General features: G+C 38.7%; 1 protein-coding gene across 2 annotated transcripts in view; it reads right to left on the bottom strand.

Moving 5' to 3' along the window:
* GOLPH3L (golgi phosphoprotein 3 like) overlaps positions 1 to 12,587 on the bottom strand; it is a 40,034-nt gene that overhangs the window by 24,513 nt on the left and 2,934 nt on the right. The gene's annotated exons all lie outside the window — the stretch shown is intronic.

Below are 12,587 nucleotides of genomic sequence, written 5' to 3'. Positions count from 1 at the left end.
AGTGTAATGTTATTTGAATTTTACACAAAAGGGTAATTGAGGTTAAACTGAATATTGCTTTTGTCACAAAATACTGTTCACTAAAAGGCCCCACTAAGGTTAAAAAAAGAGCTTTTGAAAAACATAAAGCTATGTGTATGTGGACCTTGTTTGGCTCTGGATTCAAACAAACCAGTTATAAAAAATGTCTGCTTGGGGGAGCCTAGGTGGCTCAGTTGGTTAAGCATCTGCCTTCAGCTCAGGTCATGATCCCAGGGTCCTGGGATGAAGCTCCACATCAGGCTCCCTGCTGAAGGATTTTTTAAAATCTTAAAAAAAAAATGCCTAGGGCGTCTAGGTGGCTCAGTCATTAGGTGTCTGCCTTCAGCTTGGGTCATGATCCCAGGGTCCTGGGATCGAGCCCCGCACTGGGCTCCCTGCTCCGTGGGAGGTCTGCCTCTCCCTCTGCCTCTGCAACTCCCCCTCCTTGTGCATTCGCTCGCTCTCTGACAAATAAATAAATAATAATAAAAAAAAATGCCTGCTTGAAGATTTTCTCCCTCTCCCCCCACCCTTCCCTTCACTCTCCAGCACAAGTGTTCTCTCTCAAATTTTTTTAAAAAAATAAGTATAAAGAAAAAAATGTGGAAAGTGAAGCCAAATCATATATTTTGTAAGTGCTAGACTTTTTTTTTAAATAGTAATTTTTAAAAAAATATTTTATTTATTTAAGAAGGAGAGAAAGGGAAAGCACAAGCACAGCAGCAGAGATAGAGGGGAAGCAGGCTCTCTGCTGAGCAGGGAGCTCGATGTGGGGCTCGATCCCAGGACCCTGGGATCATGACCCGAGCCAAAGGCAGACACTTAACCGACTGAGCCACCCAGGTGCCCCTAAGTGGTAGACTTTGAATCTGAATGTAGATATATCTGATTCCAAGTCCTGTGTTTTTATTTTTATTTATTTTTATTTTTTTTAAAGATTTTATTTATTTATTTGAGAGAGAGAATGAGAGATACAGAAGAGGGTCAGAGGGAGAAGCAGACTCCCCGCTGAGCGGGGAGCCCGATGCGGGACTTGATCCCGGGACTCCAGGATCATGACCTGAGCCGAAGGCAGTCGCTTAACCAACTGAGCCACCCAGGCGCCCCCAAGTCCTGTGTTTTTAAACAATGCCTATCAGAAAATAAGAAAATACAGTAACTAAGCACATTGGTAGATAAATGTAAGGGAACTTAAAGAATGGGAAGGTCATTGTTTGGTGATGTTTCATCACTGGATTTGTGATGGGCTTTAAAAGGAAAGGCAGAATTTATTTAAGATTTATTTATGTTTAATTTTTTAAAAAAGAGTTTAATTTATTTATTTGAAAGAGAGAGACAGAGATAGCGAGAGTGAGCACGAGCAGGGAGGAGAGGGAGAAGCAGGCTCCCCCAAAGCAGGGAGCCCAACGTGGGCTTCAATCCCAGGACCCCAGGATCATGTCCCAAGCTGAAGGCAGACGCTTAACCAACTGAGCCACCAAGGCGCCCCAAGATTTATTTATTTTAGAGAGAGAGAGAAGGAGAGAGAGTGTGAGCAGGGAGAGGGGCAGAGGGAAAGGGAGACTCTCAAGCAGAATCCCTGCTGAGCGTGGAGCTGACCTAGGACTGGATCCCAGGACCCTGAGATCATGACCTGAGCAGATGCTTGAACAACTGACTCACCCAGGAGCCCCAGGAAATGCAGAATTTAAATTAAAACAAACTATAGGGAAGGTAGCAAAACACAAATGTGGGGATTCTGGGAAGATGACAGAGCAGAAAGACCAGAAATCTTTGTCTGATATGATCCATTTTTTTTTGTAATTATGCATCTCTGTGTGTGTATATATGCACAGAAAACAGTCTATAAGCATATATAAAAATATTTTAATAGCAGTAATCTTTCAGTGGTGACATTATGGGTGATTTTTATTTTCTTTAAACTTTTTATAAAAAATGGAGGTAGGGTACCTGGGTGGTGCCTGGGAGTCTGCATCTCCCTCTGCCTGCCACTCCCCCTGCTGTGCTCTCCCTCTCTCTTTCTCTGTCAAATAAATAAATAAAATCTTAAAAAAATAAAAAATAAAAAATTGAGGTATAATTTATATAGCGTGAAATGCACAGATGTTAAGTTAGTTTTGACAAATGCGTATATCCACATATCTCATTCCCCTATCACTAAGTTCTCTCATGTAGACTTCTGAATTTTTTAGTATAAACATATTTTGTTTTTTTAAAAAACATTTTAAAGACTTTTTACTTATTTATTTGAGAGAGAGTGAGTGGGGGAGGAGGGAAGGGCAGAGGGAGAAGCAGACTCTCCGCTGAGCAGAGCCCAATGCAGGACTGGATCCCAGGACCCTGAGATCATGACCTGAGCTGAAAGCAAATGCTTATCCCACTGAGTCACCAAGGCACCCCTATTTTGCTTTTAAAATAATAAAAATAAAGCTATTATTTTTATCTTAGACATATATGTATTTTTTAAAGTCAATAATAGCAACAAAGGGTGAGCACAATCTACCAATGAACACATGGAAGCCTGAAAACCGTTGATTCAGTTTTTGTTTTTTTTTCCCCATTCCCATTTAAACCTTCTGGACAACTGTGAATAGGTGAGGACAAACACAGAAAGTAAAGAGTAACCTCCAAGGAATTTCCTCCTTTTCCAGGTTTTTTTTTCCCCCTCTTGCATGTTCTTATAGCACTTTTTGTACCTTTCTTATAGCACTTACATATTGTATCTAGTAGTATGGTTATTGTATACATATCTTTTCTCCCATATCAGATTCAAATGCTTCTGGAGGAAATATAAACACATCTTAATTACTTCTCTTTTTCCTTATTTTACTCAGTGCCTTGGACAGAGCAGGTGCTCAATAAATGTTGGCTGACTTAAACTGAAGGAAAAATCACATCATTATATAGTTTTAATAACACTTCCTGAAGGTGAACTGCACTCCAGGTGCATATAAGTAAATAATTACAAAATTATCTCCAAAATCTTTCTATTTCCTCTCAAACCTTTCTAAATCATTGTTATGGGGTGAACTGTGTCTCCCCAGAATCCATATATTGAAACCCTAACCCTTAATACCTCAGAACGTGACTGTATTTGGAGATAATGCCTTGAAAGAGGTGATTAGGTTAAATAAAGCTGTTAGGGTGGGCCCTAATCCAATCTGACTAGTGTCCTTATAGAAGGAGGAAATTTGGACACAAGGACATTAGGGATATACACACAGAAGAAAAACCACATAGGGACACAGTGAGAAGATGAGTAGAGAGGCCTCAGGAGAAACGGAATCTTGGACTTCATGCATCCAGAATTGTGGGGGGAAAAAAGTTCTGTTGTTTAAGCCACTCAGTCTGTGGTGTTTTGTTATGGCAGCCCTAGCAAACTTACCACAATATACTCCTGCTGAAAAACCTAGAAGAAACTTAAGTTTTAAAATTCAAGAAAAAAGTACACTATCTACTCATTTCTATCTTTTTAGTATAATAGCCCACTCCTATAATGAAGATACAACATGGGTTATAATCTACGGCTGGCATTGTGAACTGAGAAGAAAAATATAAAATGCCTATTTAATTATAAACTAAACTTTCTGAAGATATGGTTATAATAAATCAAATATTATTTACTGCTTTTTAAATAATTTTTTAAAGATTTTATTTATTTGTCAGAGAGAGAGAGAGCAGCAGGCAGAGGGAGAAGCAGACTCCCTGCTGAGCAAGGAGCCCGACGTGGGGCTCAATCCCAGGACCCCAGGATCATGACCTGAGCCAAAGGCAGATGCTTAACTGAGCCACCCAGGTGTCTCATATTTACTGCTTCTTTAAACATTTTTCATTTTGCAAATTGGGTTCTTTTAAACTTCTTACTTGGACTTATTGTTCCTTATGACCAGAATATCTTGTTTGACAAAAGAAAAGAGAAAAAAATGTATAAGACTTTCATATTTCCTCCTTAAATTGTGAGGTAATGGGATGAAATATGAAACAAAACCATATCATCCACACTTGCTAAGTGATACTTTCCCTTAGTTTGCCATTACTGAGGTCAACTTAATATTTTTCATGGGATCCCAAAATCTTTAAGAGTGAGCTTTGCTAAAAAAAACAAACACAAAACAGAGTGAGCTTTGCTAGAGTATTAAACATTGAAATAAGAAAGCGGTGAATAAGACTTGAAAAAATAACTTGTGCCAAATATTACCGCAGAACGTAATAATCTTTTTTTTTTTAAGATTTTATTTATTTATTTGAGAGAGAGAGAGAGAGAGAAAGAGCATGAGAGGGAAGAAGGTCAGAGGGAGAAGCAGGCTTCCCGCTGAGCTGGGAGCCCGATGCGGGACTCGATCCCGGGACTCCGGGACCATGACCTGAGCCGAAGGCAGTCGCTTAACCAACTGAGCCACCCAGGCGCCCGAACGTAATAATCTTTTATCTTACTAGGAGGTATAAAGTTAAGCTCCATATGAAGCTATCCTAGGAGATGAAATTCTTGGGTTTCCATTAAGCATTAGCAATCCCGAACAATTAATTCTCTTTGTTCAGCAAGAAATACAGAAAAATATGTCATACATGCTTTGCAAGCATGTCCTTTTAAAAACTATCCTTAGAGTCAGTTTGAAGATAAATTCCACCACTTATTGACCAATTAACCATCTAACTTCGCTTTCATAAAGAGAAGACAATATTTGCCCTGTAGGATCAAGCAAGAGAAAGTGAGAAAGTGCAAAATGTTTTGAAAACTCTAAGTTATACAAACAAAAAAAATGAAGGAGGACACAAAAGACATGGAATGGCTCACATCAAATTTATAGGTTCAGTGGCTACAGCCAAAGGTCCAAATATAAGTAAGTGGTTTTTATTTTGATATCTATGCCAGATATTTTGGAAGAGAACAGTGTACAATTAGGGGTTGGGGGATAGGGAGAGGCAAGCTCTCAATGAAATAGCTTAAACTATATTTCCTAGTGTTAAAATATGACTTTGGTCTCCCAGTTTATTCCCTTTTGTACCCACAGTAAATTAACTATGGGGGGTTATATGAATGGATATAATAAAACAAAAGTTTTTTTTTTTTAACAGCCTATGTTAATAAAAACCACAAAAAACCTGACAAACAAGTCCTTCTGATACACTTGTCCTATTTACAATGGCCATAACTACTGACAAGGGATTTATTGTTCATTTTGTGCAATCAGGAAACTAAAAGCCCAAGCAGTGAACTAAATGAGACTTTTAATCTTTTGATTTTAATAAAATGTTTTAGGACTGAGCAACTTTTTAAGAGTAGTTTTCTCCATTGATAGCCAGTCATTGACAAGCTGTATACTGACTTGTGATTTTTTTTTTAAGTTTATTGATTAGTTCACCAAATTTTTTTTTACCAGCTTTAAAAAAGCTTGTCCCAGGGGCGCCTGGGTGGCTCAGTCGTTGAGCGTCTGCCTTCGGCTCAGGTCATGATCCCAGGGTCCTGGGATCGAGCCCCGCATCGGGCTCCCTGCTTGGCGGGAGGCCTGCTTCTCCCTCTCCTATTCCCCCTGCTTGTGTTCCCTCTCTCTCTGTGTCTCTCTCTGTCAAATAAATAAAATCTTAAAATAAAATAAAATAAAATAAAATAAAAAATAAAAAAGCTTGTCCTTCTAATCTCCCGTTGCTAATAAATTATAATGAGTGAATTAAAACTGATGGGTGATCACTAGTAGCTTGAAAAAGTTGAGCATTAACATATTTTATATTTATAACTTGTAAGTTTTATCCAGTCTGATTTATCATTTTTCTTTTTAAGTATTTTATTTATTTATCTGAGACAGAGAGAGAGAGCACAAGCAGGGGGAGCAGCAGGCATAGGGAGAGGGAGAAGCAGGCTTTCCACTGAGCAAGGAGCCTGATGCGGGGCTCGATCCCAGGATCCTGGGATCATGACCCGAGCTGAAGGCAGATGCTTAACTGACTGAGCCACCCAGGTGCCCCATATCATTTTTCTGTATGTATGAGTAGTGGCATTGTTTGAAAGAAAATAACTGATAAGTACAAGAATAGTCTTAGAGGCACTGTTTATAATGGACTCCTGAATGTCTGTTAACCAGTAGATTGAATGAATAGTGGAATAGTGATATAACTGAAATTCTATCACTGAATGAATTTCGAACATCATATTGAACAAAAAAATACCTAACAGTATCAACCCAAGAACATACAGTTTAAAAATAGGCAAAACTAAAATACATTGTTTAGGAATATACACACACATTTTAGAAATATAGGGAGGTGAGGCAGCATGTGATTAGGGAAGGGCACAAGAGGATGACCCACGATGCTGATAATGTTCTTTTGGTGGTGGTTATGTGAGTGAGTGCTTTAAAATTACTTGTTAAATTGTACATATGTGTTTTATATTTTTTTCTAGATATGCTATATTTAGCATATACATGACTTAGCAAATACATGACTGAATACTGAATGTCTAGCTAAGTTCTGGTAGTTCAGTTTCAAAACATCTGAGTTCATTTAAAGGAGATGAGATGCTTTCAAATATCTGTGGTTATTCCAGCTGCAAATCACTGAAATTATCACATACATTCAGCTGATTTTTTTTTCCTAGAACCTGTTTGTCTTCACAAACTAACTCTTGCTCATCTTCAGAATTCAAGTTAAGAGTTATCACCTCCCAGAATTCTTTCCCAGTTATCTCTTTCCTCCTCTCTCCCACTAGCTCTTTCCACCACCCATCTGGATTAGGTATCTTTCCTCTTTGTTCCCTCAGTATCCAGAACACAGTCACACACACATCACATGTACTGCAATGGTCTGCTAACATTCCTGATCCCCTTCCCAACCTCTCCAGCCACTCTTACCCCACTAGACTATAAATGATCTCAAAAGCTGGGATAATTGTCTTTGTTCTCTTTCAATATCTAGCACTTTATATATGAGACATTCAGTAAGTTTTTGGTAACCAAACGAATGAAAATCTATTTCCATAATTCCAATGAGCAAAACTTCCTGCCAATTTTGACTCCAACGACATGAGAAATAGGATTAAAACCTTTTATGTCACAGCACATAAGTATTCAATAAATGGCATTACTAGGAGAAAGCTTTGCTTTCTTTTTAGGGTTAAAACACTATCCACAAACTAAAAAGATTACTGCCAAAAGTCAAAAGCATTAATAGGCTTGCTCCTCTTATAAGTAACTTAAGATTTCATAAAGGAGAAGTTTTAAATATCCTAGCAATGTAACTAAAGCATTAACTGTCCACGAGTCAATAATATTTACATTAAAACTCCTACCAAAGGCAATAATGACAAATAAATAGGATCTTGATTTCAACAGAAAATAAATCTATATTGTTTTGGTCAGGGTGGTGCTCAAGTTTAATTTTCTCAGTTGAGGGCAGTGTTATTGAACTGAGATTTCAATTTTATTTTATTTTTTTTAAGTAGGCTCCATGCACAACGTGGGGCTTAAACTCACAACCTTGAGATCAAGAGTCTCATGCTGTAACAACTGAGCCAACCAGAGGCCCCTGATAACATCTAATTTTAAATGTGCTTAAAAGGTCAGACTCTTCAACATATACTTAGATTTCTCAATTATTTTCACAAGACAGTAAAGCTTAATACAGTTGACCCTTAAACAATAGTAGGCTATTTGTAGCTAAGTTTTGGAGGAGCAAAAAGTTATACATGGATTTTCAACTATATGGGTAGTAGGTACCCCTATCCCCCATGTTGTTTAAGGGTCAACTGTATTTTTTTAAAGATTTATTTATTGATTTGAGAAAGAGAGAGAGAGAGAGGGAGAGGGAGAAGGTGAGTGTGTGGTGGGGAGGTGCAGAGGAAGAGAGTCTTAAGCAAACTCTTTGCTGAGCCTGGAGGCCCAAGCGGGGCTTGATCTCACAATCCTGAGATCACGATCTGAGCCAAAACCGAGAGTCAGATGCTTAACTGACTGAGCCACCCAGGCGCCCCTTGCCACAGAATAGTTTTAAAATAGTTGACCCTTGGGGCATCTGGGTGGTGTAGTGGGTTAAGTGACTTTTTTTTTTTTTAAGATTTTATTTATTTATTTGACAGAGAGAGACACAGAGAGAACAGGAACACCAGCAGGGGAAGTGGGAGAGGGAGAAGGGGGGCTTCCCACCAAGCAGGGAGCCTGATGCGGGGCTTGATCCCAGGACCCTGGGATAATGAGCGGAAGGTAGACGCTTAACGACTGAGCCACCCAGGCACCCCTGGGTTAAGTGTCTGACTCTTGGTGTCAGCTCCAGTTGTGATCTCAGGGTTGTGATATCAAGCCCCACTTCAGGCTTCTGGCTCTGGACTCAGTGCAGAATCTGCTAGTTCCTCTCCCTCTGTTCCTCCCCTGGCTCTTGCACTCTGTCTCTCTCTCTCTCAAATAAATAATTTTTTTTTTTTAAGACTTTATTTATTTGTCAGACAGAGAGAAAGAGCATAAGCAGCAGAAGCGGAAGGGAGAGGGAGAAGCAGGCTCCCTGCTGAGCAAGGAGCCCGATGCAGGACTTAATCCCAGGACCCCTGGGATCATGACCTGAGCTGAAGGCAGACGCTTAACCGACCGAGCCACCCAGGCGTCCCATATAAATAATCTTAAGAAAAAAAAAACCAAAAACATTCATTCTATTGCAGCTATCCCTCAGAGGAATCTTTTTTTTTTAAGATTTTATTTATTTATTCGAGAGAGAGCAAGAAAGAGCATGACCAGTGGGGAGGGGCAGAGGGAGAAGCAGACTCCCTGTGGAGCAGGGAGCCGGACACAGGGCTTGATCCCAGGACCCTGGGACCATGACCTGAGCCGAAGGCAGATGCTTAACCGACTGAGCCACCCAAGCGCCCCTCCTCAGAAGAATCTTAAGAAAGGGATGGTAGTAATATTTCACAAGTGATTTGACTATACATGACTTACTGTCATTCTTTTCTAGGCCTACAATTCTTGAAATATTAGTTTCTTTATATTATTTTCTACTTTTTTTTAAGATTTATTTTAGAGAGAATGTGCACAAGCAGAGGGAAAGGGACAGAATCTCAAGCAGACTTCCTGCTGAGTGCAGAGCCTGACATGGGGCTTGATCCCAGCACCCTGGGATCATGACCTGAAGGCAGATGCTTAACCAACTGAGCCATCCAGGCACCGCATGTTTCTTAAAATAGATATAATTTAAAAAATTATAGTATTGGGTTCTAAACAAAGAATGTTATGGAAATCTTCAGCAAAAATTAACTTTGGGACTTTGGGATGCAAAGCTTAACACAAGATTTTTTTGACACGTCACAAACCTCAAGCCATGTGAAAACAAGAAATTATATACATATTAAAACATATATACACAAAGAACATAGAGCAAAAATATCATTAAGTCCTTTTTTGGACAGAAAAATGAAATGGGCTTTGCTGTTTTCATTAGGCTGATCCCCCTACTTAAAGGAAAGAATCTATAACTATAGAGAAAAAATTGATCATTATGAGGGGACGTGGGTGGGAGGATGGGTGAAATAGGTCAAAAGAATTAGAGTACACTTATCGTCGTGAGCACTGAGTAATGTGTAGAATTGTTCAATCACTATACTGTACACCTGAAACTAATATAATACTGTATGTTAACTATACTGGAATTAAAATAAAAATAAATAGTCTAAAAGTCTCTGCCTGGCACTCAAAATCTGCCACACTCTAGTCTGAATCTAATTTGCCAATTTTGACTCTCATTGTTCTCCAAGAATACCACCCACTTCAGTCAGTGGTTACTTAATTATGTCCCAAACTCATCAAGCTCATGATAATTTCAGGTTCCCTCATCCAGAATGTGTTTCCTTCACTCCATTTATGTTAATCCTACCTGTTCTTTTTTTTTTTTAAGATTTATTTATTTATTTGACAGAGAGAGAAACAGCAAGAGAGGGAACACAAGCAGGGGGAGTGGGAGAGGGAGAAGCAGGCTTCCTGCAGAGCAGGGAGCCCGATGCGGGGCTCGATCCCAGGACCCTGGGATCATGACCTGAGCCGAAGGCAGACGCTTAACGACTGAGCCACCCAGGCACCCCAATCCTACCTGTTCTTAAAGGCCCAGCTTGTTTTACTGCCTTCTATTCTTCCCCAGATTATTCCAACCCATTATATTCTCTCTTCCTTCCAACTCTCTTGGCTCTTACTGTTCTAACATGGAAAAACTCGTTGGATTTTTACTGTTGTTTATCGCTTTAGAAATCTTTTGAACTGTGAAATATAATGCACACACAGAAGAGTGCATGAAGCAAAAGTAAAAAAAGCTCAATGATTTATCTCTAAGTGAATATACATGACACTTTCCCCAAGTACAAAAACAGAAAACTGTTAGTACCCAGAAAGCCCCCTCATGTTCTTTTCTAATCACTAATACCTTCCTCCTCTCTCAACCCTATGCTTAACAACTATGGTAATCTCTTTCTTGCTTTTCTTTATAGTTTTAATCACCTAAATATGCAACCCCAACACTATAGTTTTTCTGAATTTTATATACATGGAATCATACAGTATGTCTTTTGTGTCTGGCTTCCGTCACTGAATATTACATGAGACTCATACATGTTTTGTAACAATGTTCATTTTCATTCTGTATAGAAAAGATGTTTATACTCATTTAGATAAATGGACAATCCATTTTTATCCCTTCCACAGCTGATGGACCTTTGGGTTACTTAACTTTTAAAAAAGTATGTATGCCTGGGCGCCTGGGTGGCTAAGATGGTTAAGCATCTCCCTTCGGCTCAGATCATGATCCCAGGGGATTGAGTCCCGCATCAGGCTCCCTGCTCCTTGGAAGCCTGCTTCTCCCTCTGCCTCTCTCTTGTCTTTCATGAGTAAGTAAATAAAATCTTTAAAAAAAAATAAAAAAAGTATGTATGCCTTGTCTCCCCAGCTACAATGCAAGCTTCATGAGGGCAGGGACCATATATTAATACTGTTTTACATTTACTTTAGTATTTGTGTAATGCTAAGCACCATAATGGGTGCCCCCAATCACACTAAATAATGATTAAATAAATCTGAGTAATTTAGGAGGTGAGAAGAAAATAATTAGTGCTGGAAATCAATATTTTTAAAAAAGATTTTAGTTATTTGACAGATAGTGAGAGAGAGAGAGAGAGAGAGAGAGAGAGAATATGAGTGGGGGAGGGGCAGAGGGAGAACCAGACTCCCTGCTGAGCAGGGGGCCCAATGCGGGGTGAAATCCCAGGACCCTGGGATCATGACTTGAGCCAAACGCAGAGGCTTAACTGACTGAGCCACCCAGGTGCCCCATTAATTAGTATTTTTAGAGATAGTTATATAATTGGCATTTTGGAACAGCACTACTGCTTTAATAAATCAGAAGGTTTGACCTCTTCTATTTATTTACACCCAAGAATTTATCATTTCTTTTTCTTCCTGAGCCAAATGAAAGCTAAAAATGTAATTTATCAACTATTTTCAAAAATAAAATTAGAACAGGGGCGCCTGGGTGGCTCAGTTGTTAAGCATCTGCCTTCGGCTCAGGTCATGATCCCAGGGTCCTGGGATTGAGCCCCGCATCAGGCTCCCTGCTAGGCCAGGAGCCCGCTTCTCCCTCTCCAGCTCCCCCTGCTTGTGTTCCTTCTCTCGCTGTCTCTCTGTGTCAAATAAATATCTTAAAAAATAAAAAAATAAAAAAATAAAAATAGTATTAGAATTCAAAAGGTAATTATTCAAAAGCTTAATTATCTGTTCATCTTTGTATAGTATCTCACCAGAGCTCCTTTATTTTTATATTCTATTTTCCTATATTTATATTAACTATTATAAATTAAAAAAAACACACGAAGAGAAGTCCAAAGTTAGATTCCCTACAAAACAGAAGCAAAAATTCTAGTATCTAGGGTCAGCAGGAAATTAATCACTCCTATTCAAAAGTAAAACAAACCAAATAGCTTTTTAGTTCTAATATGCTCTTCTACAGTCAGTGAACATTTCCTAAGCACTGTGTAAACATCTCAAAATGGTATTTATACCACCTAATCTTCAGACCTACTCCGATATTCTCTTGGAGAGTCAGTTGCGCATTTTTATTTGCTTGATTTTCATAAAACTAGAACTTCATCAACTTTCTCAGCAAACAGGAAACTACACTTGCGGGCAAGATTTTCTGATATATCTATGTCTTGGCCAAGTACATATATGCATGTCTCTAATATTAGATTTAATATTAATTTTAACAATACACAGGCTGTAAGAAGTCCTGTAAGTTTTGTTCAAGTCAGTAATTTGATGTGACCAAAAACAGAGAAGGTAAAGTGGTAAAGAAAATGTAAAGTCTAAGAAACAAGGATAATCCCAAATTATCAATGGGATTCAATGCAGAAAAGAACAGATGTTACCAGATGAATGTAGCCAATTCATTACTAGCTAAGGATAATTATCAAAGCCAAATTTAGTCTTTTTTAATGTAAAGTAACATTTTAATTTGTTAAGTTTTCAAAACCAAGGCAAATAATAAATGTGTTATTATTATTATTATTGTATGTACTAAAGGCTTTCTTGGAAAAGAAGTAGGTTTTT

This window comes from Callorhinus ursinus, unplaced genomic scaffold (assembly GCF_003265705.2).
Source record: "Callorhinus ursinus isolate GAN/ISIS: 27379988/994484 unplaced genomic scaffold, GSC_fseal_2.0 scaffold90, whole genome shotgun sequence".
NCBI classification, from domain to species: domain Eukaryota; kingdom Metazoa; phylum Chordata; class Mammalia; order Carnivora; family Otariidae; genus Callorhinus; species Callorhinus ursinus.
The sequence above is the reverse complement of the archived record's forward strand: the minus strand, read 5'-3'. Positions and strand labels throughout refer to the sequence as shown.